This window comes from Curcuma longa, chromosome 8 (genome assembly GCF_044706935.1).
Source record: "Curcuma longa cultivar G26 ecotype Majalengka, Jawa Barat chromosome 8, ITB_CL_G26_1.1, whole genome shotgun sequence".
NCBI classification, from domain to species: domain Eukaryota; kingdom Viridiplantae; phylum Streptophyta; class Magnoliopsida; order Zingiberales; family Zingiberaceae; genus Curcuma; species Curcuma longa.
Window position 1 is genome coordinate 12886397 of NC_133868.1, and position 24296 is coordinate 12910692.

Sequence of the window (24296 nt, forward strand, 5' to 3'; positions counted from 1 at the left end):
TTATTTCTACAATCCACAAAGGAGAAGAGTTAGTGAGCATCACACTAGATGACACATAACTCAAGCCATGTAAAGAAGAAGGATTTACCTTTCGCTCACGACACTCGCGTGCGAAATGCCCTAGCTTACCACATACATAGCATCGTACATTGCTCTTATCGAGCTCCTTCTTCTTGTGTTTCTGTCCTTGTTCATAGGTCTTCACAAAAGGTTTCTTGTTGCTACGACCTTTGGTCTTCTTCTCATGCTTGCGCCACTTGCGCTTTGTTCCCCGAGAGCCCTTACTCGACTCTGCAAAGTAAGCATGACCTGAAGCAGACTTGGTCACCTCCTGGCGCTCCTCCTCGAGCTCACAATGCCTACATCACACTCCATGAAAGTACGAATACTCTCAGTGTGTGTGAGATAGGTCTTGACTATATCCTAGGAGTCAGGCAAAGACTGGATCACACCCAGCACCTGAAGCTCATTAGACATTGACTCCCCCATATTTTTCAAAGAAGCAATCATACTCGACATATGCATTAAATGCTGCTTCATAGTATGATCGGACCTCTTCTTATAAGTTATGAACTTATAAGTCTGCATCCTCAACTTAGGGGCTGAAGAGGGGTGCCATATCGCTCTTTTAGAGCATTCCAGACCGACTTAGCAGTAGGATACAATTCATAAATCGGGATTAGCTCATCATGCATACTGCTAAGAAGAATTACCCTAGCTTGGCCATCCTTTTTTCCAAGCACGATATACCTCCTGATCCCGTCTCGCTTGTACTGTGGTACCCTCCCCGGGGTCTACCATCTCGTGCTGAAGAACCTCCTCGAGTTCTTGTTCCTCGAAAACAAACTGAACCTTTCGGTGCCAAATATCATAGTTATCACCGTTCAGCTTTTCTCCCTTCACGAGATCCAATATGACAGTCTTCGTTGCAGCCATTTTTCTCTATCACATAGAATAGAGAGACATTAGTGACCTATGATGCTTTAATATCTCTACCTTGTGTACACTATGAATCATCAAAATTCAAAAGACTCGATTACAAATCCGAATGAACATATGAATCGACGGACACCATATACCACAATCCGGAATTGCATCTAATCATTCAAATCAAGATGCAATACACAAGAAGTCACTTTTCACATAAAACTCTCGGTAAGTCTATGCACCACCATTAGAGTCCATTTACCACCACACTCTTCGGAGTAAGACCTCATCGTCTTCCCCAGGACACTCGGCACTGAGCACTTCGACTTGTGCCTCGGAATACTACTCGTGCAGACCTCAGTTTGTGCCGAATACCGCCGACTATGTCGAGCACTCAAACACCGTGACTCGCCCGAGTACAAGTCCCTCGGCCCTTCCCGAGTACCCGTGCAACTCAGGAATATTCCCGAGCAAAATGCGCACCTCGGTCGAGCACCTCTATGCGTGCCAAGCACCGAGGCTGACTCGGCTTGTGCCGACGGCTGACTTGCACATCGATTTCCCGAGCGCCTCGACCGAGCCCTTAACACCCGACACATCCCGAGAGCCTAGCACTCGAGTGCATCCCGAGAGCCTGAACGCCTCAGCACGTCCCAAGCACAACTCGGTAACCGCCCTCCCGAGCACCTTTCACTCGGGCTCTCGAGTATTGTGGATCGCTCGACTTGTGCCAAGTAACGTCGATCGTTCGGCTTATACCGAGCATTGCCGCCCGCTCGGCTTGTACCGAGCACTGCCAACCGCTCGACTTGTACCGTGCACTGCTGACTGCTTGACTGATGCCGAGCACCGTTTGTCGCTCGGCTTGTGCCAAACACCATCGGCCTGCCGAGCATCGCGGCAAGCGTGTTTGAGAACGCGTTCGAGCACTCTTTTACTCATTGATTGTAAGATCAACGACGAAAAAATCAACCTCGCTCTGATACCAATGTTGGAATCAAACGAACATATTTTATTTGCAGAATTTTAAAAGAAGTATACCTCTTGTCGTTTGACTCCGAAAATTTCTAGGATGCGAACTTCGAACTCCAACAACTTGCAGTCGGAATGATAGTTACAAGAACTCGAACTATCACCGCGGCTTCACCAACCCTTTAGCCAATGATGTGACAAAGCCCTAGCCTCCTCTCAATGCATATGACAACTTCTCACAAGTATTTATAGGGGAGGGGAGCAAGAGTGGAGATAATGGGTGTAAGTAGTGGGAGCATGGGTTATCCCATAATCCTATGCATATGCCCTACGTGGGCATTATCAACACTCCTCAAAATCATCTTTTATAGGTTGTTGTCAGACTGATTTCTGCCTATCAATCGACTACCCTGTTAATTTGACTGTTGCACTTGCAGAACGACTCTTTCTACGCAGGTTGACTACCATCAATTGACTATAGAGCTATCAAACGGGCTAACCTATGACGGGGCCCAACCCATAGCGAGCCCATCATACGTGGGCATTATAACACTTGACGGGTTGGAAAATCTCCAACCCAACCCAACTCAAGGCGGGCCGCGGGTTAGACGGGTCAATCCACGGGCCTGTTAAAAAATAAAAAAATATTAAAAATTTTAAGTTTAAATTGATTAAGTTAAAATTTTTAAGCTTGCAATTATAATTTTAAAGCTTGAATTGTAATTTGAATGGATCAAATCCACTAATTCATTGAGTTTTCTACTTTAATTTTAAAATATAAAATAAATAAATAAACTTTCTCAACCCGTGAGCCAACCCAAGCCCACCGCGGGCCAACCCACACGGGTCGCGGGACTAGGCGGGCCAACCCATCTGACCCATCTTAAAATGAGTTGATAAAATTTCAACCCAATCCACCTAAATTACTTGATAGGGCGGGTCAATCCGACGTGTCTAATTCAAATCGACGACTATAATTGACTACTAAACATTATTAATCTCTACCTCAACAGTTAAACCTCACAGTTGATTCCAACACCTTTTGTATGCATGAATCACAGTCGTCTCAACAATTTTTGAGGCCCTAGGTAGTAAAAAAAATTTAAGATCTTAATATATATATATATATATATATATTTAAAAATTAATATTATTTTAAAATATAAATTTTTGTATAAAATATTATTAGAGATATTTTATTTTATTAGTAAAATTTAAAAGGCCAATTTGTACATTGCAAAAGATTAATTTCTCAATTGAACGTCGTGATCAATTAGATCACATAACAATAATTTATCATGTACCAAAGCTCACTTCTTTATTAGTAAAATTTAAAACATAAAAATTCTTTTATGTTAAACTTTGAGTATAATTTGTTAAAAATAATATATTTGTCTAATAAATATTTTTAATTAAATAAATAAAATTAAAATTTGCTAATAAAATATTAAAAATACTAACTAATTTGGAAACTAGTAATATATTATTGTAATACTATTAATATACATTTTAATTGTTATTTTAAAAATTTTTATTGATCAATTTTAACTTCAATGAAGGGAAGTTTTGACGTAATGATAAAATTACTACTATGTGAGCTGAAATAGCAGATATAATCTCTTATAAAGAAAGATAAAACTACGTACAATAGATTCATCCTCAAAATCCCACATTAACAAGAGTTTCTGCACCGAGCTACCTTTTTATCAATTTTAACTTCAATAAATTATCAATCAAATTTATTTAATAAAAAATATTTAGCTAGTAAACATCGGGAATTATATAAAAAAGATAGTATACATAATGCAATATTAATATGCTTTTGACTTTTAAAAGTATTTATATATAAAATATCAATAAGTATAACCAATGAATATTTTTAATTTATTAACTAAAGTTAATTTTAGTCGGTAAATTAATTTTTTATCAATAAAAAATTAAAAATTATGGATCAAATTTTAATAAAAATTAAAAATAAATTACCGATCAAATATAATTTTAATAATAAAAAATTAAAATTATCAACCAAATCTAATTTTGATAAGTAAAAAAATTAAAAAGGATCAAATTTAACTTTGATACATAAAAAAAATTAAAAAACATTGGCAAAATTTTAAAAATTAAACATTATGGATTAAATCTAATTTGGCTAGTAAAAAAAATTAAAATTATCAATCAAAACAAATCTTGACTAAATTTTTTTTAACATATAATTTTAAATATTTACCATCTAAACTCATATAATATTATAAAAAATTTGATGGCCCCAATATAATAGGAGCCCTAGGCATATGCCTTAGTCGACCCTGGTGTGAACAACGACAACAATCGATTACTAAACTTTGATAGTTGATTGTTAGAGAATAGTCGAGTTGAACGATCGATTTTCAAACATTCTGTTTGCTATAGTAACATAGTAATCAACTACTCGCATTCATTAATCGACTGCACCGTTCATTACTATAACAAACTCTAAAGGTACTATAACAACCTCCAAAGCTACTATAGCAAATCCTAAAATTACTATAACAAACTATAAAAACATCTAAAATCCCAATTTCGGGGGTTATAGTCCATCCGTCGATCGATATACTCTATCAATCGACTAATACTCTTATTTCAGCCTAACCAAAGATGAATTCTTATCTTGCTTGATATTCGATTGACCTCAACCTACCGGAACTTCTTTTGCCCAACATTCAATCAACTCTGACCTGTCGAGACTTCACGCGACCATGACCCACTTTGACTTTTCTCTTTGCCAACTCCTTATCAGACTTTGGACCATCAAGTGTCTGGTCAATCGTAATCCACTTGGATTTTTCACTTCTTTTTGAGTATCCGATTAATCTTCACCTACTTGACTCCTATTTGACAAACTAATATATTGATCAAATATCTAAACCTAACTCGAGTTAACTTAAGCTTGGTCAACTTTGATTAGAGGTCGATTGCACTAACAAATTTCTCTTTTTTGATGTTTGACAATATATATGTTTAAGTTAGGATAACTCATTAGACCAACATCTTATTTCTCATGCTAAGGCATGAATGAAGGTTTCCTAATTTGAACCCTTCATTCTCCTCCTTTGACACACATCAAAAACCTCTTTCGAAAAAATTAATTCTCTTTTTCTATTCCAAACTTTTAACAACATAATAGAAGTTTCCTACCTTCCATTTTCTCCAATGCTCAATTTTGAGCATACAATATATATCTTCTTGAATTCCTTCATTCTCCCCTTTCCTTTTCATATCGAAATCATACATTTAAGGAGAACCTCCCCTCAAAATATGCTCCAACTTCAATAATTGCATCAACAATGATTTGGAATTCCTAAACCTTTAAGACATACTAAAATTGAGTTGTGGGGTTAAAAACTTCAATCTTGAATCTAAATCTCCCCCTCAATGTCATATTCTTTTCTTTTTAACATCCCTTTCTGATTTTCACCAAGAAAACTCCCTTTGAATATTATCTAAGTATGTAAGACGAATAGAGATAGTAAATTACCTAATAGTGAGCTTAACTGATTGAAATAATCTTATTTAAGCCAAAACTCACTATAATAGTCGATTGTTGCCTAACAGTTGATTGCTGACTGACAACAATCGATTATGGTGTTTGAAAAATTATAATTAACTTTTAGATTGAATTTTAAAAATATATAAGAAATTCTATGATTTTTAAAAAATTAAAAAAATTTTATACAGACATTATTTATGTCAAATATTATCAGAAAAAAATAATTTTATATGAAAATATATCTTATTTTCAAAGAATGAACAAAGTTGAAAACTATTAAAAACTTTAATATTTTACTCTAACTTTGTATCAACCTAATCAATTAATGATGATTTCTATTAACAAATATACTTCACCAAGATTTTTTTTAAAATAATTTTGAAATGACTTTTAAAGCCAATTTTCAACCATGTGGAAAAAGTCATACGTTGACTCCGGACACCCCACACGATTAGTTTCATAACCATTTATAGAAAGGTAAATCATGGAGGGCTTTGTCTTGACGTAATGACTCCTAAATGGGTGAGGTAAGGAACCCAACAAGCAATTTTTTCGCTAGGAATTGACCCCAAGACCTCATGTGACAAACACCCATGTAGTGGCCAAGCCAATTTTCAATCATGATCTATCAGCTAAATGCACATGACTTGCACATTTACTTACATTATGATTGACCAACACAAAATCTATTTGATTTGATAAAACTTAACTCAATTTGATGCATCAAAATAACATCTTGTACTTAATTCATAATCCTAATTGTTAGACTGTTGCGTGCGATAGAGGGGGGGGTGAATCTCGTTTGACCATTCAAGTTACTATCATAGAAAAGTTGGCAGTGGAATTAAAAATATAAAATAAGATATACAGATTTACTTGGTTCCTAACCCCTCAGGAGTAGTACATCCAAGACCTATGTACGGAAGACGCCTATCCACTAGTGCTCTCATTTTTGAAACTCTTTCCGGAGATGGAGAAACTCGTCTTACAATCAAAATATAATAGAAAATGTAAAGCATAAATAATAAGACAAAATAAGCAAACACTTGAGTCGGGCCCATCTGGAAGCCCTAAGCATAGCGCACCCCTCCTGGAACTTCTCCAATTGCACAAGTAGAGCATCGGTCACATTCAGTAGCACTATTGGATCAGAAACTAGTAGAAAGTTCATCGTACTTTGATCTTGCACGTATAGGCCTTATAAAGACTCTTCCAGACGTCCCGAACTGATTCAATTTGATCCGACTCCGTCGGTCTTTATCTAAGCTAATTCTCCATCCCAGTCCAAGTGCATGGACTAGCCCGAGGCACGTGGAATCAGATTTAGGAGCTTGGAGCTGCCCTAGTCTAGGCGCCTAGAATATACCAGGGCACTTGGACAGTTTCGAGCACTCGAAATATGATCTGAGTGCCTGGAACGAGTTTAATCAGGTTTGATCTAAGTTGACTTTGGATTTGGTTCGACTACTTCTGTTATGCTTCCTTAGTCTTGCTTCCAGCTCTTAGTTCCTACAAGATTAGCGTACAACAAATAATCAAACAACCTAAGCCTAAATGGAGTCTGTCTGACCTACTAGACTTACCTAAGCCTTACCCTATAGGTCTAACCTATTAGGCTTACTTGACGATTACTCTCCCAGGATTTTCTTTTGTCAAACATCCGATCGCCCTTGACTTGCTTGAACTTATCTTTGCCTAATCTCCAGTTAGGACTAGTCACTCGATCGACTTCTCACCTGTCAAACATCCTGTAACCCTTGACTTGCTTGAACTTACCCTTGCCTAACCTCTAGTTAGTGTAGGATCGTTGTAACATGCTAGAAGGGGGGGGGGGGGGGTGAATAGCGTGTTATCACTTTTTCAAAATCGTTTGTTCTAACAGAGAAAATTAAACAGCGAATTAGAAAATAATACAGGGGACTCGCGGATTTATTTGGTTTCTAACCCTCCAGGATTAGTATGTCCAAGACCTATGTACGGGAGGCGTGATGAGTTAGGATTTTTATGATTTTAATCGATTTATTTTTGAATTTTTACATGAAAATAAATTATAAAATAAATCGATTTAATCTTAATTGTCCTATATTGCATAATCTGAAGCTTAATTATAATTTTCATGATTTAATGACAATTTTTACATTAATTGGGTTTAAATTGATTTTAGGGCTCAAATCGGACCCAACTCAAGCTCAACCGCGGTCAAATCGAGCCAAATTTGTCCAAATTGATCAAGCCACATGGAGGACATGACCCAACTCAAGTCTGATCAAAATCTTTGAATTTTTCACAAACCCTAGGCTGCCCTAAAACCCCAGATCAAGCTCCATCATCGGATCAAGAAATTAACGGCCCAGACTGTTCAATTAATCAGAGTATAAAAATCCGGATTAAAGGAATGAACAGTGGCTGCGCCACTGTTCATCGTCCCCGCGAGCGATCCCCTGCCCATCGACGTACGTGCTCGGCCAACCCCATCCATCCAAACCACTTCCGTTGCATTCCTTGGTCTCTGAGGAGTGCGAATTCGGTCCTTTGGGTATATCCCGACAGCTGGAGTCGGCGCGGCGGAGAGGGTTTCTTCACCGGCCAACACCCTGTTTCTTCTTGTTCCGACCATCCACAGTGTCATCCGACGCCGCACGTCCTTTGAGGGGTTCTCTGAGGAGCATGTAGCACACCGGAGCCACGAGCAACTCAATCGGAGCAAGAGAAGCCACGGAATCCAATTTTTGCCAGCTGAAAACGCGTCGCACAGTGTCTGTCTTGGCCGAAGAGGATTTTTCCGGCCAATTCGTGGTGCTGGTAGCGAGCGAAACACTCCGGAGACCAGCATCAAGCTCCAGAGGGATCAGTGAATCTGCAATAATGGTTTACCAGCTTAATTGACAACCAAGTTGTGAAGAATACAATTGAAAATGGGAAGGAGGGATGAGTTTCTGATTTTTTTTCTTTACTGTTGTTTTTTGATTTCGGCAGCTTCTGAATTTGCAGCTATTAAGTTTCTTTCAACTCCATTTCTTAGCAACCTAGTTAACATGGTTATGTGGTTAATGCTCAGTTTTGTTTGAATTTATATTTTCTTTAGGAATTGCTTAGCTTTGTGTTAACATTCTGTTCAAACTTAGCCACTGAAACTCTCATTACTGTTCTGTGCCGCTACTGTTCCGTGCCAAACTCCCGGTCCCGTGCCAATGTTAGCCTCCAATGTTTAGTTTCCTTTGATTGTTTGTGGTTTAATTTCATTGTTGGAGTTTAATTTCCATAGTTCAATTGTCATTTTACAGTAATTTCGTGTTTAGATCGGGTATCTTAAGTGAATTCTTGTTTTTTCAATGCTTAAGTGTTTAATTGTTTGATACTTCAATTCTCTTGTTGTCTAATTGTTTAGATTCATGTTTACTTATTGATTTGATCTTTTTATTTTAGTTTAGGTTATTCCATTGTCGTTTACTTCCTTTAGTTACTTTTACTGTATTGTTTAGGATTTTTAGACATAAAAACCAAAACCCCCATTTTTATACATAGAAAACCCCAAAAACACGACACCCAAGCTTGAATTGAACAATTATCTACTAGTCCTTGGAAAAATATGACTCGAGGCCCCTATACTTCATTTACTTGAATTTATTATGGGTTTTCGATAAAAAATATAAATTCTAATTTGCAAGCCTACTCGTGACACATTGCAAATCTAGGGCTGTCAAGGCGCCCGTTCACTAGTGGTCTCCTTTCCGAACTTTATTCGGAGGCGGAGAAATCTGTCTTATAGTCTAAGATAATAAATGACAATAAAGAATAGAAACTAAAGATAGTAATTAAAAGCAAACTCTTATCGCCGATCCGGAAGTCCTAAGCGCCGCGCACTCCTCCTGGATCTTCCTCGGTTGCAAACGTCTAACCTCGTTCACGTTCAGAACCACTTCTATAAGAAGAGGAAGGCTTGGAATTGATCATGTTGGTTGTGCACATCGCCCCTCCTTTTATAGCTTGCTCAGGTCGACTTGAGCCAATCTCAGGTCGACTCCACCTAGCCAGCGATCCGCTTTCTCCGTGGCTGACTTCGCTGTGTTATCTGTTGCTCAGGTTGATTTGAGTACCTACTCAGGTCGACTCCAATCCCACGTGGAAGATCTTGATAATTTTTCCGTCTTTGCTGCGATTATCCAATCGTCAGTCGACTAGAGTTACCTTTCAGTCGACTAGACCATCAGTCGACTAGATCCCCTGGTTGGCTTGACTTTACTTTGTTTACTTCATTTATGCTTTCTCCATCTTGCTTCCAGCTCCTGGTTCCTGCAAGACAAGCATGCAAATATATAAACACTCCTAAGCCTTACCTTGTGGGTCTAACTTTAGATTTCTATCGAAATCCTGAGTTAGTCTGACGCCCACTGTTCCACTTCGGGAACGCGCCCTTACCCACTCCACTCGGGAGAACTTTTGCCAACAAGTCCTCCAAACTTGATGGACTTCCCGCTTAGCCATGGCCCCCGACCCCTAGGAATTTTTTGCTGCGCTTGGTCCTCTAGACCGCCCAGACTTCACCAACCTTCTGGTCCTCCTAACCGTATTCAATTAGGCTTTGACCATGCTTCCTGGTCCTCCTGACACTGCATGGACTTGCACCTGGTGCACTTGACCTGCTAAGTCTTCAGCCTGATCTTCTAGATCAGGACTTTTCAGTGCCTAACCGCAACTAGGACTTAGTCCAAACCTGTGCTGACATTTAGATTAACTATGTTAGCTTAACAACACACTTAACTTGAACCTAGTGCCATTATCAAAATTAAGGTTCGTTCGTCTAATGCTCCCTGCACCAATAGTTAGGACTAGTCACTCAGTAAGCTTCTCACCTACCAACATTTGGTCACCTTTGACCTGTTTGAACTTCTTGCTTAGCATCTGATCCTGACCCCTAGGACTTTCCTTTCGATGTCTAGTCCTTGTTGGCTCATCAACCTGCTAAACGTCCGGTCACTGACCTGCCTAAACTCTTCGCTTGGTGCATGCCCTAGATCTACCAAGACTTATTGCCTAATCTCACTAACCAAGACTTCTTGCCTAGTCTCCAATTAGGACTTCTCTTGTTATTCATCTGGTTAACTTTGACTTGACTAGACTTCACTCATATCCTTGCCCAATCTCATTAACCAGGACTTCTTGCTTAGTCTCCAACTAGGACTTTTCTTGTTAGTCATCTGGTCAACTTTGACCTGATATACTTCACTTACATCCAAATATTATGTCTTGTTGGATCAATCTTTGGCCAAACTGATCAAACCTAAGTATATTATCAAACATCGAAACCCTAGAGGCAGATTGCACTAACATTAACATCTCACGTGTGTCTAGTATATCTCCATACACACAAGTTAATCCTATTATTCTTGTGAAATGTAAAGTTTATTTTTTCCTAAACTAATGAATCATGCATCTCTATCTAGGAATTCTAAATTTGATCATCCTACATAGGATGTCAATTAATGTTATTTATCCTTAATTACAAAGAATTACAATTTATACATGTAAATGAGTATAATATAACTCAAATGCATATATTTTTAAAGAAATCTATCATAACTTAAATAATGCATGTATGATATGACATGTCAATATCAAATAACTTGTTATCATAACAAGATAGATATATAATATCCCCCCTTAGCGCATAGTGCAATGGTAGGACCATCAGTGGATTCTCAAGAGCATCATTGTTCGATTCTCGATCGGAGCATGGAGCATGCATATTCTCTATTTGGAGGAAAAAATTATGGGAAGCAACACGAAGTATGATTACCTGGGTGGATCAGATTACCACCTAATGGAGCGACCATATTGTAACCCATGATTCTAATCCCCAGATGGAGTATGACACTCTACAGCGATGGATTAATCATGGAGGTCGGCTGTTGGTGACCTCAACATGAGCACTTTCCGAATTTACTCTAGTGGCTAGTAGAAACTGTTGGGATTGAGGCGTTTGCTAAAAATTATGTATACATATTAACTTATTCAAAAAATTAGTTTCCAGGCCGTGGCAAGGCACATTGGCCTTCTTGGTTATTGGAGCATCAACCACTTTCTAAGACAAAACCAATTTTAAGAACTTGTTAATAATGTACCCATAATGTCCCTCTAGACAAATCCTTAGGGGTTTTACCTATGTAATTCTATGCATAAAAGAAATAATATGCAATTACATAAACATAAAGGATATAATAAAAAACAGCATAAAGAATAAGCAATAAAAATATGAAAAAATAATTTTCCAACTATTATGACCTTTTTCAATATCCGTCGTTCTTCAAGAAGCCTCCCTTTGACGTAGTCGCGTCTTCCTTGTTCCGCTGCGCATCCGGTTCTCACCACGCAAGAAGAAGTTGCAACAATAATAGAAAAATTTTACATCTTTTCGATCCTATACTCCACAAAGGAGTTTACAAAAATTCTAGATCGAACTGTAAAAATAAATCTATAGTGTCCCGCTGTGCTTAAACTATAGCAAAATATAACCTCGACAAACCCAAGGGATAATCTTGCATCCCTACTGTCTGTTGTATAATTTTATAAAAGTGCATGTAAAAACTGAAACCAAACACACAGAGCTCTTAACCTGTTCTGATACCATTGATTTTATAAAAGTCCGGCCACCATCGGCCGCCACCTCGGACGTGATCGATGCGACACTCGTCGGTGCTCCATTAGCCAAGATGATCCGGCCGGATAGTGGTCGAAATTTGATGATTTTGACAGGAAACGTGGCCGGCAGTAGTAGGCGTCGGATTCTGACCGGATTCTGATCTGAGATCGCCAAAGGGAGGGACTCGGCGTCGCAGCCACGATTTGGCCGGAATCCAATGCCCACATTGCGGGTTGTGTTTTCGGTACAATTCGTCGAATTACGACAAGGCGGCTGCTCCGGTTGGAATCTGCTGTCGGACGGAGCGCTTGCGAGCATCGCGTTGATCGTGTCCTGACGGCAGCGACTACGTTGGCCGGATGGCGCAGCGAGGACGGCGACAGCGACGATGGATCGAAGGTGTCGCGTACGAATCGCACCGTGGGCCCAGGCAAGATATCATAACTAATAAAATATATAAATAAAATGAAGAAAAGTGTATAGCGGGAAAGATGATTTGAACCGTTATGGGAACGAACGGTAAACGTTAAAAAAAGAAAAGGATACTCAAGAATTAACCCTCCCGATTCTGCCGCCCCTTATTTTCCTAACAATTATTTAATCTCCGACAGCTAGGGTGAGTATTCGGTTAAAACCCGAACTGAATTAATCGAAAACCGAATAAATCGATTTTTTTCGAACCAACCGAACCGACCGAATTTCCCAATAAAAACCGAACAAACCGAACCGATATTTTAACCGAATTAACCGAATTAACCAATTTTTTTTAAATATTATAAAAATTTTATTAATAAATTAGAGATTTATATATTTATTTACTTAAAATTTATAAATTATTTTTTAAATTTAATTAATTCGGTTATTCGGTTTAACCGAATACGAAAATTTAAAACCGAAACCGAACCAAATTAACCGATTTTTTTAAAAAAAATAATCAAACTTCTAAAATGATCAAAAACTGAATTAAAAATTCAGTTCGGTTTAATCAAATTTTTTGTCGACGACCGACAACGTGAGAATTGACTATGAAACATTGGATCTGTCGTTAATTAATCCCGCACCGTAGCACATAAGCGGAAGCTGGAGGAGAAGGGCTGCACCGTCGTCGCAGCCACCTCTGACTCGTCTACGTCCTCGGCAGTGGGGGAAGAGGAGGAGATGTGGATTTGAAGGAATCTGCTGCCATCGCTCCCAAGAAACGCTCGCACGCGAGGTCCGGGCCCAGGTCGAGGTCCTGGAGCGAGCTTTCTCTGGTGCCTCTTTGATCGAGCCACCGCCAAGCACGCTCCACCGCCTGCGCCGAACTCGCGAAGAGTGGTTTTCTCGAAGTTTTTATTTCCTTAGAGCTCTTTTTTCTTCTTATTTGGATTTAAATTGGTTGTGAATGAGTTTGTTCTGAAGTGGGTTCTGATGGGTGCTACGATCGCTCCGTTGCGCAGAGGAGGTTGTGAGCGTGATCGTTGAAGGAGGGGCCGTCCGGCGCTCGTGAAGCATCTACAAGATCCTCCGACTCTGCTGGTAAAGGATGGCAGTGCGAGCTGAGGAGATCAACCTTTTGAGCACGAGGTTGAGAAGGGGAGTATTCGGTTTCAAATGTTTTTGGCACTCTTCACAAGTGGATTAATGCCCATACTGTTTGTGAATATTCTATTTTCTGACTTACATGTAGGTTTCCTATACTATCCTTAATTTATGCATTTTCTTGGAGTTAGAGGTGAGTATTCGGTTAAAATCGAACCGAATCGAACCGGATTAACCAAAAACCGAATAAACCGATTTTTTTCAAATCAATCGAACCGACCGAATTTTATAATAAAAATCGAACCGATATTTTATCGGTTAATTCGGTTTTCGACCGAATTAACCAAATTTTTTTAAATATTATAAAATTTTTATTAATGAATTAGGGATTTATAAATTTATTTATTTAAAATTTATAAATTATTTTTCTAATTTAATTAATTCGGTTAATTCAGTTTAACCGAATAAAGAAATTTTAAAACCGAAACTGAACCGAATTAACCGATTTTTTTTAAAAAATAACCGAACTTCCGAAATAACCGAACCAATTTTTAATTCGGTTTGATTTGATCAATTTATTCGGTTTAATCAAATTTTTTCTCATCCCTACAAGAAACGATTTCAAATGTTTTTGGCACTCTTCACAAGTGGATTAATGCCCATACTGTTTGTGAATATTCTATTTTCTGACTTACATGTAGGTTTTCTATACTATCCTCATTGAATATGCTTCAGATTCCTTATATGATTGCCTTATATGCAAAACATGCCAGAAGAAGATGATGACTTCACTAAAGGGCAGAAGGAGGTCCAAGAAGCCGAGGCAGTGGCTGATAGGGGTGAGTATTCGGTTAAAATCGAACCGAACCGAACTGAATTAACCGAAAATCGAATAAACCAATTTTTTTCAAATCAACCGAATCGATCGAATTTTATAATAAAAACCGAACAAACCGAACCGATATTTTATCGATTAATTCGGTTTTCAACCGAATTAACTAAATTTTTTTAAATATTATAAAAATTTTACTAATGAATTAGGGATTTATAAATTTATTTATTTAAAATTTATAAATTATTTTTCTAATTTAATTAATTCGGTTAATTCGGTTTAACTGAATAAGAAATTTTAAAACCGAAATTGAACCGAATTAATCAATTTTTTTAAAAAAAATAACCGAACTTCCGAAATAATCGAACCGAATTTTTAATTCGGTTCGATTTGATCGGTTTATTCGGTTTAACCAAATTTTTGCTCATCCCTACTTGGAGCTCGCCAATTAAGGACCTTGAACTCTGGTCTCTTAACTAATAATATAAGAAGAACTCTCCAGGGCAGCTAAAGTTAGGGCACCTGCTTAACTTAATATAAGAAGAGCTCCTCGGGCCATGCTTATTTAAACCAAGCATACAAGGCCATTTATCGAGCATACTGCTCCCTTTCTTTTCCAGGTATCTGAGAGTGTTGTCACACTCAGTTGTGTCATTCAAAATAGACACCTATTGAATAAGTAGACATCTGCTTTACTGGGTACTATTGATCGACTGTGCTTCACACCCCATCCTACCTCAACGTCAGGGCAAGAGGAGCTGGAGGGAAGACGAGTTGAGGGAAGACGTAAGGCTTTGATCCTGCCTTGGAGGTTCAAAGAACCTGAACCCCAGATCAATAGGTCAGAAGCCAAGGAGCACTCCTGCCCTGAAGCTGGTTGCACGTTTCAGTGCGCGGAAGCTGGGTACCAAGCCAAGTAAGTCAAAGTAAGTAGGAGCTTCACCTTTCCTTGACTTGAGCTCCCACTTGAGATGGACCACACGTCGCTATCGATGAATGCGAGCCCTTATAATAGTGACTCTATTTCGGCCCAGGGGAATTAGGTACTGGCGAATGACCAAGCAAGAGATACCCGATAGAGAAAAATACACAAATAACGCACTACTGATAAAATACAGAAATGAAAGGTTAATGTTTGCTGATAAAGAATAATGTTCTTGCATTTGCTCCATTACAAGAGAAATAAGACTGATAAAGCACTGAACTGAGAATTAGTAAGCCAAACCATATATTTCTATGAATAGCAGAAAAGTTGTCAAAAAACAAAAAGAGATTTGGAATTCAACATCAATTTCATCAAGTAAAGAGTGTTTAATTGAGAAAGGAGAATGTGTTTTAAAAGAAAGAGAGAGAAAAATAAACAAGCCTATCTTAATCACTCAAATGATAAATAAAATTAGGGACTTCAAGACTAACAATAGATGTGGGTCCTCTTGTTTCTTGTAAGAAGTAGCAAACTTTTAGTTCAACTTCTCTTTCCTAGTCCATCAGAAGACATCCATGCAGGTATGTTGTTTGCTAGATGTTTCTCAGTCTTTCTCGTTATTTTGAAGCCCAGAGTTTTCTAATATTTTGCTCCTTGCCTGCAGGTACATTTACTCAGGATCAGTTGAAATTAACAACCTTGTTGCACAAGACCTCCTAAGAGCGGCAGATCAGTATATTCTGAAGGGCCTTAAGCGTTTGTGCGAATATAGCATTAAAACAGGTGAATAGAACAAATGTTCTTTTGAAACTGGCTATCCTATATTGTAAGCTGAAAATAGGATAGCCAGTTTCAAAAGAACATTTGTTCTATTCACCTGTTTAATGCTATATTCGCACAAACGCTTAAGGCCCTTCAGAATATACTGATCTGCCGCTCTTAGGAGGTCTTGTGTAACAAGGTTGTTAATTTCAACTGATCCTGAGTAAATGTACCTGCAGGCAAGGAGCAAAATATAGAAAACTCTGGGCTTCAAAATAACGAGAAGAAGAACAACAATCACCTCATCATTAATTCAAAAATCTCCCACTTTATGTTAGGAATCTCGATGTCTCTTGCATCCTCCTCCTATGAAATAAATGAAATAATGCTTAGTGCACACAGTCACTGATAGAAATTAATTCCTTGATTACTGAACAACACATTCATAATCATTTGATTAGTTCTTAATTGCAAAGAAAAATGAGAATTAATACACTGGTTTCCTTAATCATTACCGTATACCCGCCATCAAACATTGCCCGAAATGCATCTGATGAAGCAAGCAAAGCTATCCGGTGTGCATAGAAGCATTTGCCTAGAACAGATTAGAAATTTAGGAATGCAGTAAATAATTAATAGCTTACTCAAATTAATTTTGATATTATTAATTATTGTATGTACATTTTCATGTAAAAGAAATCAGTACAATCAAGCCACAACCTTCAACCTACATGAATGATTAATAAGTAAAACAAGTATAATAGGAACAAAAATAATGGAAAAAATAAATTAAATAATCAAGAAATCACAAGAATATAAACGGCACCTTAAATGACAAATTTAAAATTAGGCTACATATACATGTAGACAAAAGTTTGTTATCTGATTCGTACTAATAAGTTATATGTATAGATAGAGAGAGTGAGATGTATTTGTTCGCATATATTCTAAAATGTCCTAGTCCATCACGATGTATGTTTGTAAAGGGATTCAATTGGAGACTAACCAAATTTTAAATCTAAATTTTAATATGAACTTATCCAAGATGAGAAAGATGGCGTATTAGTGCTAACTGCCAAAGACACAAGATGGATTGATTGACACCACATTAATTGTGCAAGCTAGGTCACAATTGTTTGAATGTATTTGATCCTCTTTGATTTGCATCAATTAATTAGGTTATAAAATTGTCACATATTCTTCTTCACCTTAAAAAATTAACATATCTTTAGCAATTACTGATGTTACAATGATAATTAGATATTGGTACTTTGGATTTTGTTTTGTATGAGCCGCCATGTCAAGCTTTTACACCAATATTGAGCTCCCTATCATCCAATCCCACATCAGATGCCACTGATAAAACTAGTCCACTTTGGATTTTATACTTATCTGAACAGTGTCAGAACAAATCTCATTTGTATCGAACAAGATTTGGACCTATGAAACTAGGCTCAGTGATTCTTCAAACACCTAGAATAACTAATGATAAAAAATTCACATATTGTTTGTGTAATCAAAGCATATGGAAATATAGGCACACACCATGTCCTTGCAAGTCACAAAGGGAGATCATTTATGAGACAACATGGATCAACACTTAATCAGTTCCTTAAAGAAACACCTATTTGCTTACATATTCCCAAAAGGGTAGAACAAAAAAGAATGAAAAAGTAGTGTGGAGCAACTAAATATGCTTATATTTGAACAAAACCAGTACCATTGTTATTGATGAAAATTCTTCTTTGTTCAACAGGTGGGCAAAGGTGAGCAAGAGCCAGTGCTACACATTTTTGGACAGCCTTCTCTCCAACTCTCATCAAATATAACAAATGCATCAATACCTGCAAGAGAAAAAAATGCAAAACAACCACGTCGATAATGAATATAGACAAAATGTACTACTTGGAAAGTGAATGCTTTTGTCCATCTCAACTCAAAACATAAAGGATCTAAGAAATAAACCAAAGAGAGACTCACTCGCCCATTGATTTTTGCCTGCAATCTTTTCAATGTATTTACTATGAAATGTTGCATGTGTTGCCTGCAACTCAGTTTATATTTTCTTATGATCACTTTGCTCAAAACAAAGCAAACAAGTGCTCACAATTGAAAGCAAACACACCTGGACAACGAATTCACCATCTTGTAGTCTCTGAACACCTCCTAATTTGACAAAATCAGCAACATTATCCTGAAAAAGAGAAGGTGAGCGTGTCCATCAGATGTTGCTCAATTTAACCATGCACGTAGAAATTGAATAAAACAGACAAGTCATCAAACAAAAATTAGGTGTTCACCTCATTCTCTGCAATTCCAAACAGCGCAAATGCAGCATTATGCTGCACAGATCCATTTTTTGAGTCAAGAAGTTTTAGCAGAGGCACTAAACCACCATTGAAAACAATACCAGCTTGGTTGTGTGATTCCTACATGTAAAAAAATGTAGCAGATAAAAAAACACACTGTACAAAGACAGGAAACAAATTCAACCATAATATATAAATAGAAAAAAAATTAAAGGGGCTGAGTTTAATTCTCATATGAAAAACTTCATGCATCTGTAAGAGGATAGATTATTGAAAGCATCTTAAGATAATTAGCTATTACAACTTAATACCAGTTCCAATACACTCTGTTTGGTACACTCAGGGCATCAATGATAAAAATGAAAATCTATACCACAGTATCACAAAACGTGAATCAAGACCATTGTTAAATGCATTTTAGACTGTTATGCATAAAGACAAACAAGTTCATGAGAAATTAATGATAATCAAAGTATGATATTAAAGCAAAGAATATCAAAAATATACAAATGCAAGAGATATCGTGTTTAGCACGTAAAAGTTAAGATGTTAAATCTCAAACACCTGTGCCAATCTTCCAAGAGCAAATACAGACATCTCCTTTAGTTGAACAACTGATGACTGAAGCATCTCAATTAGAGGTCGCAATGCACCCCTCTGAACAATTTGCACCTGCAAGAAAGTCAAGGTTGCAGAACATTCACATGGAACGAAATTTTGATACAATTTATCACAAAAGTACCCTCAGGCATAGACAAGCAAAGAGAAAAGATTGCAAACAAGAAGGTACCTTGCATTCGGAATCAGCTGAAGCAAATTGTCCCAACAGTAATGCTGCTTCCCTTTGGCTCCCGGTGCAACATGAACTACAATCGGCTATGATGATTTAGAATCGTTATTTAAATTATAGCATGAAATATATTAACCAAACATTTAATGATAGATTTACTTATCTACTCAGCAACCAACAACTTTAAAGGTGGAGTTCTATAGCAACAGTTAGAAAGTCATGTGTATGTCATGAGCTTCATAGGTGAAGAGAAAATTTATGAAATTTAGATATGCCGTACCTCATGAATTTTAATATTAAGCACTTAGGAAATTGGCCATAAAAATTAGTAGAAATAATTGCCAAGACATTCGTTTTGGTAGTAGAAAGCATAAAATAAGAATAATACTGCTAAGGAGCAATTTAAGTATACCTTTGATAAATGATAAATAGTAAAAAATAGATTAAGAATGTAATGGCATAATCAAAGATGTCAATTAATTATATAGTTAGACAAGCTATATAGATTAAACTTGAAGGTGTGGCCTAGAGGAGACCAGAAAACACTACTTAACCTAATTTTACTATTTTTATCACCATCAGATAAGTATTTAATATGCCAAATAGAATGAACCTGAGACTCAAATGACAGATCATGCTAAGTCATGTTTGATTTCTCATGTTCAAAATGACCAAAGGACATGATATTGTTTAGGCTCTTTCTCGCTTACTATAGACAACCAGACAAAAATAAGTGTAGTCCTTTTTCTACAAAAGTAATTCAAAAAATTGAGCCTTAAAGAAACTGCACTACATGTCAAGTAGCCAGCCTGAAAATATTATAATGAACTTGTTTAATGTTCATTGAATTAAAAAAACAATCAAAGAAACGCAATAGAGGCAAAAGATTAGAAATTTGAAGTTTGGCAAACTTGGATGAGAAATTGAGGTTTGGATAAAACATTGGTATATGTTAAAACTAATAATGATAATATCTCAATAAGCCAATCACAGGTTGCAACGCTCCTGCATGGAGAACTTCCTTCTTTATGTTAGGGGATGAACGAACAAGATTACCAATAACACCTACCTGAATATCATAAATACAACTGGTCTGGTGAGCAAAAAAAGAGGTGATGGTGTGGTGTGTGTGCGCCTTCAACTTATTGTGTATGTTTACCGAAAATATGCAATAATAATAATAAAAAGCCTGAACTTGTTTTTTAGTCCTTTAATTAGTCCCCTAGATCTAAGGCTCCTGAACTTGTTTTTTAGTCCTTTAATTAGTCCCCTAGATCTAAGGCTCCTGAACTTGTTTTTTGCCATCGTAATGGCTTACCATACAATCATGAGTATGTTATTTGAGCTCAAAAAAAACCATACACATGTTGGCTACAAATCTCATACACATGATTTTCTCAAAATGATGACACAAAGACTGGTTGAAAAAGGATTCAATTATAGAATACGGATACAGGACACAATTAATCTTTTTTAAAAAATAATATTTGATCAAATTAATCTACTTATATTCTAAACAATATAACCTAACACATAACTTATGTAACATAATAAATAGTTCAGTTAGCTATCACACAGATACAGTTGCTTTAGTCATTCTAATCTCACTTACATCATAATTTGAAAAATGTATCATTGTAACTGAATTTCAGATTAGTCATGTAGCCAGGATAGATCTTCTGCATCGACTCAATCACCAGATGGACAGCAGACATTTAAGCACATACAAGCCACTCAATATGCCTAAACTGAAACTGAACTGTATGTCTCAGTAGGCAACCCTGGTTATCTTTTGCTATATCACAGCCCAGAAGTCACTGTTCAGAGGAAGCATTGAGGCCTTAGATTGAAAGACACACAGAAATCCCTGCAGTTAGTGAGAGATGATCGCCAGACTAAGTCAGACACATAGAACGGAACTCTTGGACACAAAGTTTAGGAGGCAACAAGAACCTCCTCTAGGGAAGAGGTGGAAGGGGTAGGAGGTGACGATGCATATTGTGGATGTGACAAAATGAAACTGAAGCCTTCTCACCTAGCAAGGACAACCACCGCCATTGGCACCAGCTGATGCAAACGATGTAAGTGCTAAAATGGCAGTATCTGATGGAGAAGGAAGCAAGATTCCTAATGGGTGGCCATAGGCCAACAATGGATGAGACAGCTTGCACAAATTGCAACAAGCAAGAAGGGGATTGCTTAGCAATGGAATCACAGTACTGTGCTGATACTGAATCAAAATTTTGCTCTGATAAGTAATACCAACTAAAAGAACACCAAAATCAAGCTCTCAGCAATTAAATTTTATTATGAAGAATATGATTATATGGAAGAATGAGGATCTATGGTGCCAGCTCAAACAAAATTGAAAATAAACTAAAAATGTTTTAGTAAAGATATAGTTCATACCTTAAAGAACTTGATCGAACTTGGACAAATATTTTATACTTTAAATAAGATAATTACCAAATAAAAAAATTAACTTATTTTACAAAATAAACAAGTCTACCAAAATAATCATTTATAAATCTAAACTTATATAAAAAAGAAAATTATAATTTGCATATTCCACATCCCTCTATAGACTACCATGAGCCAAGAGAGGGAAAAAAACCATATAATTTGCTCCCTTGCAACTCCTACTCTATGTTAACAGACAAACAGACACCAGCTTCTACTCCGCTGCAGATTGACACAACAGCCACAAGAGGCAACGTAAGAAAGCATCTACGTCCATCTAGACACATGTAAGGTATCAAAATGGCCCATGTTTCAAGGAACCTTACATGCCATATGAACATTAATCAGTAATCCAAACATGCACTCCATGAAATGAATTCAAATTGTTGTAAACATGTTTGAGCTATTAAGTCATCATATATGTTTCTCTGCATTAACTTACCGCCACATAATGGACGGAAGGATCAACTGATTGAAGCATGAGAATCAATATGGGAAGAGCTTTACATTCCACAATCTGCAACAATGAGTCAGGCAAAAAAACGGTTTAAACAAACAGGGGAAATGTTTCAACATCGAAAAAAAATATGAATTTCTTAACAAATTACTTGATTTTTGTTACTTTCATTCTTAAATGCCAAAGTACACAAGGCACCTGCAGCGGCTCTCTGCACCTCCACATCAATAGATTCCAACTGTTGCACAAGGGGGGGAATCCCACCAACAATCCTGAAAGATATGAAAGACAAATAGAAAACTCTATAGGATTAACATCCAAAATGACAGCCAGTTCTGTGTGCAATAACCTGACATATGCTTTGATATTGCTATTGTGAAGAGCAAGAGTAGTAATTGCATTAGCTGCTTGCCTAATAACACCATTAACTGCCCTGCAGTTGGAACCTTTCTTATGACTTTTTAAGAGATTTACAAGTAAAGGCAAGGCACCAGCATTAGCTATGAGTTGCTGATGTTCAGGCTGTTAAATAAGAAAAAGCACCTTAATGAAGATCATGTAAAGTGAAAATAAAAAAAAAATCATGCATTTATAGTAAAAAGTTTAAAGCAATAATAGACAAAGTGATTTAATTTATTAGTTAATATGCATCATTATTCAAATCTCAACAACAAGAAATATACATTGTCACATTAATCATAACAAGGAATATATATCAAGTTCTCCCCCGTATAGAAAGACTGAGAAACATCTAGCAAACAACATACCTGCATGGATGTCTTCTGATGGACTAGGAAAGAGAAGTTGAACTAAAAGTTTGCTACTTCTTGCAAGAAACAAGAGGACCCACATCTATTGTTTCTTTAGTCTTGAAGTCCCTAATTTTATTTATCATTTGAGTGATTAAGATAGGCTTGTTTATTTTTCTCTCTCTTTCTTTTAAAACACATTCTCCTTTCTCAATTAAACACTCTTTGCTTGATGAAATTGATGTTGAATTCCAAATCTCTTTTTGTTTTTTGACAACTTTTCTGCTATTCATAGAAATATATGGTTTGGCTTACTAATTCTCAGTTCAGTGCTTTATCAGTCTTATTTCTCTTGTAATGGAGCAAATGCAAGAACATTATTCTTTATCAGCAAACAACCTTAAGGTCCTTAATTGGCGAGCTCCAAGAAAATGTATAAATTAAGGATAGTATAGGAAACCTATATGTAAGTCAGAAAATAGAATATTCACAAACAGTATGGGCATTAATCACTTGTGAAGAGTGCCAAAAACATTTGAAATCGTTTCTTGTAAAGTTCATTATTCCGTCTTCCGTTTCTGAGTAGGGGTGAGCAAAAATCTGTTAAACCGAATAAATCGATCAAACCGAACCGAATTTTTAATTCGGTTCGGTTATTTCGGAAGTTCGGTTATTTTTTTAAAAAAAAATCGGTTAATTCGGTTCGGTTTCGGTTTTAAATTTTCTTATTCGGTTAAACCGAATAAACCGAATTAATTAAATTAAAAAATAATTTATAAATTTTAAGTAAATAAATTTATAAATATCTAATTTATTAGTAAAATTTTTATAATATTTAAAAAAATTTGGTTAATTCGGTCGAAAACCGAATTAACCGATAAAATATCGGTTCGGTTTGTTCGATTTTTATTAAAAATTCGATCGGTTCGGTTGGTTCAAAAAAAATCGATTTATTCGATTTTCGGTTAATTCGGTTTTTTGACAACTTTTCTGCTATTCATAGAAATAGATGGTTTGGCTTACTAATTCTCAGTTCAGTGCTTTATCAGTCTTATTTCTCTTGTAATGAAGTCAAATGCAAGAACATTATTCTTTATCAGCAAACAAGGCAAGGTCCTTAATTGGCGAGCTCCAAGAAAATGCATAAATTAAGGATAGTATAGGAAACCTACATGTAAGTCAGAAAATAGAATATTCACAAACAGTATGGGCATTAATCACTTGTGAAGAGTGCCAAAAACATTTGAAATCGTTTCTTGTAAAGTTCATTATTCCGTCTTCCGTTTCTGAGTAGGGGTGAGCAAAAATTTGGTTAAACCGAATAAACCGATCAAATCGAACCGAATTTTTAATTCGGTTCGGTTATTTCGGAAGTTCGGTTATTTTTAAAAAAAAAATCGGTTAATTCGGTTCGATTTCGATTTTA

The 24296-nt window shown here is 36.6% G+C and overlaps 1 pseudogene; it reads right to left on the bottom strand.

The window, feature by feature from the left end:
* Window positions 1-22894, bottom strand: LOC141834054 (ARM REPEAT PROTEIN INTERACTING WITH ABF2-like; annotated as a pseudogene).
* Between the last annotated feature and the right edge of the window lie 1402 nt (window positions 22895-24296).